The sequence below is a fragment of the Octodon degus genome, unplaced genomic scaffold (assembly GCF_000260255.1).
Source record: "Octodon degus isolate 3935 unplaced genomic scaffold, OctDeg1.0 scaffold00047, whole genome shotgun sequence".
Taxonomy (NCBI): domain Eukaryota; kingdom Metazoa; phylum Chordata; class Mammalia; order Rodentia; family Octodontidae; genus Octodon; species Octodon degus.
In genome coordinates this window covers 1,967,329-1,974,661 of record NW_004524623.1, presented here as the reverse complement: position 1 = coordinate 1,974,661, position 7,333 = coordinate 1,967,329, and the positions used below count along the sequence as shown (strand labels likewise).

General features: G+C 40.7%; 1 non-coding gene across 1 annotated transcript; it reads right to left on the bottom strand.

Moving 5' to 3' along the window:
• Positions 1-2,499: 2,499 nt before the first annotated feature.
• Positions 2,500-2,606, bottom strand: LOC111817053. Its single transcript, XR_002821327.1, has one exon. It is a non-coding gene; the product is annotated as a U6 spliceosomal RNA (small nuclear RNA).
• Between the last annotated feature and the right edge of the window lie 4,727 nt (positions 2,607-7,333).

Sequence of the window (7,333 nt, the reverse complement as noted above, 5' to 3'; positions counted from 1 at the left end):
TGAAATGAGTAGGAAGGAAGCAGTTGGCCTAGATGTGAATACCCATCCAATAGAAGAAAATGTATTCCTCCAAACTTCAAAAGGAGATAAACTTTCTTTTGTTTTTTTTTTTTTTTTCTGAGGCTGGGACTAGTGTTCCCATATGTGATTAAGTATTTATTTTGAACTGCACAAAATTTATAATTTTTCTAGAGCTTTTCTTTTTTGTTTTAATTTTTTTTCTTTTCATTTTCCTTCTTTTTTTTGAGACAGGGTCTTGTTAATAGTGTAGACTGGCCTTGAACATGCTTATATAACCTTGTTGGCCTTGAGTTCACAACAATCCTCCTGCCTCAGCCTCGTCAGTGCTAGAATTACAGGTACGGGCTACCATGTCTGGCTTTAGGAAGCTCATTTCTGAGAATTGAGGTTAATAGTCCTATTATTTAAAAGACAAAGCTAAATAGCTCGAGTTACCTCCCTACTCCACACAGGCAAAGGGAAGTTAGAAAGTGAAGCAATTATCTGGGTAATTCAGACAAAATACCAACTATCGAGGGAAAGGAGGCCCTTTTCAGTGACCCAAATTCATTTGAGCCATCCAATAATATGACCCACTGTAGTGGAATTTGGCATTAAACAGGCTTGTCTTGGCTCCTGTCCAGTAGGATTTAGTTACTAAATTCCTTAAAGGACATTGTTCAAACATGGTCTCCCATGTAACTTGGTTCTAAGATGTGAGCTGCAAGAACCTTAATGTCACCAGGCAACTCTAGGGCATTACCCCATTGGATCAAATTATCCAGAAAATTACTGTCATTCCAGTTTATTTTCCAGGGTTAGACAACAGCATATTGCCCAAGTTTTGCTACACAGCAATTATATGTGACTACCGGAAAGCTTTGCCCTCAAAGGTGTTAATAAATGCAATCCTGATTCCTGGATTTTGCAAATAGAAGCAAATGAATGAAAAGTGACAGTTATTTGATAGTTCTCCACTCATCAGCCCCTGCCTTCTCTGTTCATTCTTCCTCTAATGCACAGATGGTAAATGGCAGAAGTCACAGACAAATGAATTGCTCTCCCATTGCAGTGTTTCTCGTGACTCTACTTTTTTTCTCTGGGTGTTGACCAACTGGAGGAAACACAAGGTGTTTTGTGGAGCATGGCTATGTTTTAGAAGCCATGGCAGTGGCCCTTTGCTGGCTTTCCCAGTGCTTCTGTGGCTTTGCTAACCATCCCTGAATACAGTGGCCGGGTGTATGTTTTGCTTTTAGATTTTTTTGTAAAATGATGTGGAACTGGGCACACCTGGCAGGCTGAACCCTCCTGTCCTTGGGAACTCAGATGTACTGAGTTCCAGTTTTCTTTGCCTGCAGGACAGACAAAGTCAAGCTGATTAGTGCTGACACAGTTCACACTTCTGGTGGGAATGCTGCTGAAGCATTTTCCATTTGCTCATCATTTATCAATGGGGAGATAGTTCTGTGGACAAAAGAAAGTCTTGTCCTCCAGTAGAAAGCCCATTTTTCCCATGGGGATGACCTAGGAAGAGAAAGTTGATAATCCATTCCCCATGTGTAAATCCCATGTACAATTCCCCATGTGCCAGTTTTCACTCAGAGATCTGAGTTCAAGTACAGGAAAGGAATTGTCATCCTAGAAATACCAGATACTGACAGTAGAATTTTCAAGAGGTGAGTATATCATCTCGTCTTACAGATTCCATTTATCATCAATTTGAAACATATTCTTATGAATGCAATTAATTAGACAATAACTGTTGACATTGTCAGCCTCCAGGTGCCTAATAATGCATCTGCTCTGCTTGGAGTCTCTGTGTAGACAAAAATATTTTGCTGCAGGGACATGAGGACATTGCAGGAACTTGAGGATATGGGAGACAGAAAACTAGAGAATTGGACCCTCGGCAACTGAAGAGGCATGAAGGGATCTTCAGATACCTGTCCCGTTTTCTGTTCATTATTCACAAATTTGCGGCATTATGTAGGAAAATGCAGGAAAACAAACTTAAAACTGAAATTTTCTTTTTTTCTTTTCTTTTTTTTTTTTTTTTTTTTTTTTTTTTTTTTATTTTAGGGAAGGGTGTACAGGGTGTTCAGGGTCTCACTACACAGATCGGACTCATAGTGATCCACCTGTTTACAGCCTCCCAAGCGCTGGGATTAGAGGCACAGGCCACCATGCCCAGTCTCTTTTTTGCTGTTTAAAAAAATTTTTTTTGACAAAATGATTAACTTAAATACCCTTCATTAGACACTACATATAAACACTAGTTTAAAGCATCTGTATGTGATTTTTTAAAAATAATTTTTATTCCTTTTAATGAGAAAAAAGATACAATAGTGATGAAACAGTTTCAAAACAGGTTAGTAGGATGTTTACAACAATTAACACATTGCGTATTGCTGTCTTCATAGTAGTTATTCACAGGACAAGATGCAGACATGATATCTTGTCTAAACAATATTAATACAAACTTTTATTCTCAGTGAACCAAAAACCAGGGAATGCTTCAAGAATTTACATGTCATCCTCGTACAGGGGCCAGGCTAATCTTCTCTGTATCATTCCAATTTTAGTATATGTGCTGCTGAAGGGAGAACAAAACTGAAGTTTTCTATGTTTCAACCTGAAGTTAAAAATCTCCCAAGATCGCACTGTCTTTTTCTCCTCCTCTTTGTTTTCTGACTCTCATCTCTGTGTCCTCCTCCTCCTCCCTCCTTTCTGGTTCTCGTATTCTTTCGAAAGTTGTTAGATCCAATATCAGGTTTCCTGTTTTCTCTGAATTATTCATGTTACTGTTTAACATTGTATTCATATTCATCCAAGAGAGCTTATTTTTGCTTAGATTTTCCAACCATGAAACTAAAAAAACCATAACAGAAAAGTAACTGAGACTGAGCTGTTGTCCTGGAAATAGATCTCATTACAATTACACTAAAAGATACTAAAATAGCTGTAAAACAGGAGGCGCATTTATGCTTTTCTGAAGATGAATGGACTTATTTATAGGTGGAGGGACATTCCATAAGATAAGCTAAAATTAATCATGCTGTTGAAGTTTTCAAAGAGGTTAGAGTCCAAATTAAATATAGAAAACAAACTCGTTTCTTTCACTTGCATATTTTAATGAGGACTGGAGAGGCTGGGGAAATATTTATATTCTTTTATTCATCCTTTCTTGATTGCCTAATGTCTCAATTTCTTCCCTAAAACTCTCATTTAAGTGAGGACACTTCAAAGGGAATGTGCATATTCTCAACTTCTCATATCTTTGAAAAAAAAAGCAAAAATTAATGGGACTGGAAATTTAAAAACAACAGATGTACTAGAAGTGTTATTATCGCCATGAGTAAGACATATGGGGGAGGTCCACCGCTTTATGTAGTTTTAGTTAAGGGCTGATGATATCTTAGCGAAACTGGAGTCTGGGAACAGCGCTAAGGCTGTTCTCTAGGAAAAGGCTGCGGATTTCCCTGAGAGCGCAGTAGACAAGAGGCTGTTTCTAACCCTAGTAATCTACCGCTCTGAGATTGACAAGAGCCTAGCATCTTGGGTAAGCTACCTAAGGACAGAGATTGGAACGTCTGTGCAGTGACAGAAGACACCCTGCTCCCCAGCATGGAACCCGAGGGCACAACACAACAGCCCCTCCTGTGCCCTCCAGCCAGGATGGAGCTGGAGAAGGAAGCTGAACTCTGGAATCCAGTGTTAGGAAGAGACACACAAAAGCTCCGGTTACGTCTTAAATATCGCTTCCATTCTGGCCCTGGGCTTTTTTTTCTCTGCAGAACCACACAGCAGAATCATGATGCCTTGACTGAGAAAATGTCTTCAGACAGTGACCACGATAAGGAAAACAAGGCAAAGCCGAATCCCAGGCACAATGGTGTGCATGCTGATATCACTGAGTTATGAACTATTTCCTTTTAATCCAGTTTCAAAAGATGACTTCCTCCATATGCAATTAATTCCACATATAACTACAAGGAACTGCATATTTTAGAACAGTTGTGTCATCAGTATGAATGTTTAAACAATCTCTGTGGTCTCTTTCCCACAAACTGATTTAACATGTATATAAAAAGGCTTTTGGAATGAGCACTTTACATTTGCTTCTCAAACTTCAGCGTCTGTTTTCAGTAAATATTGAAGATGAAACTTCCCTCATTCATGCCTGGAGCACTGGCCAATTGCAACTGAGGAATGCAGTTTTGGGGTTTCTCAGGAATACAGCTCTTCGCTTGTGAAGCTAGTCTTTCTCATATCATTATGTGGACCATATCATTAGGTCCGCAAAACAATGGATGGGGGGGGGGGGTAAAACATTCATGGTCATTCTGCTGAGCTGACCAGAGATTAGCATAACTAATTGTGTGGGAGTCAACAGACCTGGGTTCAAATCTTGGCTCTGGAATTTACAGCTGCTGTGACCATGTTATCAGTCTGTCTGGAGTGGTCCCAATTTACTTGTACTGATCTGGTGTCATTATTAATGTCAATTCCTTTCTCTTTCAAGTGACCCTGTTGATAATAACCACACTCGGCCACATTCTCTGTGTCCTTACTTTTTGTGGGTTCAATAGTATGTGCTGAGGTTCTGGTCCCAGAGTCCCATTTTATGTGACAAAATCATAAAAACTTACTGTAAGTATAACAAAGTTAATTGAAACACAATGATCTACATGGCATAAGAATTTATTGAGGGGCCGGGCAGATGGCTCAGTGGAATAAGTGCTTCCCTGGCAAGCGCAAGGGCCTGAGTTCAATCCCCGGTTCCACCAAAAAAAAAAAAAAAAAAAAGAATTTATTGAAATGGTTATGTGTGACTTGGAAGGCAGAAGGTCCTGTGGTAGCCTGCAGTTCTTGCTGTGCTTTATAAAAGTCGGTGACCATTCAAACTAGAATGGTGGCCAGGCATGGAGGTGCCGGCCTATAATCTCTACACTCCTTGCACTCTGGGAGGTGGAAGCAAGAAGATCACAAATCTGAGCTCAGTCTGGGTAACTTACCAACTCAAGGATATTCTGTCTCATTAAAACATTTTAAAGGGGTAAGGGATATAGCTCACCTTGAAGATCTTGTGTTTGGTACAGAAAGAGACAGAGACAGAGACAGAGACAGAGACAGACAGAGACAGACAGACAGAGACAGAGACATTTTGGTAAGTGTCTTGGTCATTAAGGCAGAGGGGCAAAAGCATTGTAGGGCAAAGAGTAGAAGACATCTTCCTCCTGGGGTAAAGAAAGAAGACTACAGATGCCTCGAAGAAAGTGAGCAGGGGGGGGGGTGGCTACACATATAATCAATTTGTAAAGTCCACTGAAAAATGAAACTTGGAAACTTCATGCTCAAATTTCAAGACAGCCACAGAAGAATGATAGGAACAGGCTCAAGATTCCCAGCATGAGGTCCTAGGAAAGCACACAGGTGTTAGGTCCATATAGTTCTCACTACTTGAAGGATGTGGTTTCTCTGTGTGCTTAGAAGACACTCTCTGCAAAGTATACCCCCAAATGGCATCACCAAGATCCAGGGAATTGCACTGGCTTTCATAGTAGGGTACTAGTGGTACCCTAAAAGAATGAAGATGAAAGCCCTCAATTTTCCTCATTTCAAGTAAACCTTCCAGATTCTGTGAAGGAGGTAGGCTCCGGATAAGGAGAAGAGGTAAACATTTTTTCTATCCTACAGGAAGGATAGAAGTTGAGAGTCAGAAAATTAAGTTGATTTAAAGAAATAAGGAAATTGATATGTTTTGCACACTTTGGTTTGTGGACTGAAATTTATTCCACATATGCTTTTATAAATATTTAAGTATATAAAACCAAATGTTTAATATAAGATCCACATTGTAAATATTCCTTTGAGAGTATTTTTCTGCATGGACTGGGATGGCTGAGCTTCTTAAAATACAAGTCCATGAAGTGGAGGAGAAGATGCCTGCTTTTTTGGTAAACCTCCCTGAAATACCCACAGGCTTTCTTTACTGCTTCAAGGGCTTTTGATCTGTATTTAAAATTCAGATTGTTTGCCCCAAACATTTTGCTTGTCTGTTTCATGAATAAGAGGCCCTGAGAGCCAAGGAATGGAAGGGTCTGGGGGATGAGAGGGCTCTGTGCCACTAGATGGCTATAGATGGAACATTTTATTTGTGACAGTAAATGTTTAAGGATAATCTGTGATTACCTGTGAAGGTACATGATGCCCCAGCACATCATATACCCTGATGGCATCTTGCTCTGTGAAATGGGTATCCGAGAGTGAAGATGTCAAGACGAACAGTGATACATGTGGCATTTGGTACACAGCTGACGCAAGGGCCAAGACGTGAGCCTGCCGCGTCAGTCATATCCTGGGGACCCAATGTCTCGCTCGTGGTCAGCTGAAGCTCTCCCTTCCTTTGGTTGTAAATGAGAGAACCCCCCCCCCAATCACTATGCACATTTTTTTTTTGTTTTAACATTAAAACGATAGCCTTGTGTATAAAAGAACAAGCTGGCAGCAATCTCTCCAGATGCCCGATGGACACGGGACAGACTTTTTCATGGTGCTGCCACTCCTCGCCTGGGGCCGATATCACATTATTCGAGCTTAAATTGAAAAAGAAACAGAAAGATCACAGACTTCAGGGATCTTCAAAGAGAACACCCAGGAAGGGAGTGGTGGAGGTGGCTTGCTCCTGGTGGAGCTGCAGCCCCCCATATGATCCCAGATACCTCCTGTCCACTTTTCCAGAGGAAACTCTTAACTGTATCTGTTTTTACGTGTTGGCCATCTATGTAAATCATATTTAACGAAAATGCTCTGCAGACTGAAAAAAAAAAAAAAAGCAAAATTAAAAGAACATTTGAAAAAAACTCACTGATCTGATCCAAGCCTTTCATTTCAGAGTTGATGAAATCTAAAGTAGAAGACTAAATGTCTTAGCCAACATCACACAGAAAGCTAGTGGCAGAGCCAGGGTCACCTCCCAGGCCGGTGCAGTTTTTCCTCCTGCTGAAAGATGGAGCTAACATCGCAGATGTGGCAGGGTCAGGCGCTACACCTTACACATCACATGTACAGAAACAGTAGCTTATTTATTTTCAATAACTGATTTAATCTTGCTTTGAAGTTCTCATTTCTACAGATGGCAGAAATAAACTTAGGAAGCCACAGTCTCTTCCAGAGTGAAAGGGGCGGGGACCTCACTTCATTCAAACCAACACTGATACTCTAGCGAAGCCTACGCCTTCTCCAGATCTCCTCTTCCCTTTTCACCGAATGGTGTCTGGGCAATGGAGAAGTTTTGGATCCTTGTGGAGGCAGCCAGAGGGCAAGTCTTGCA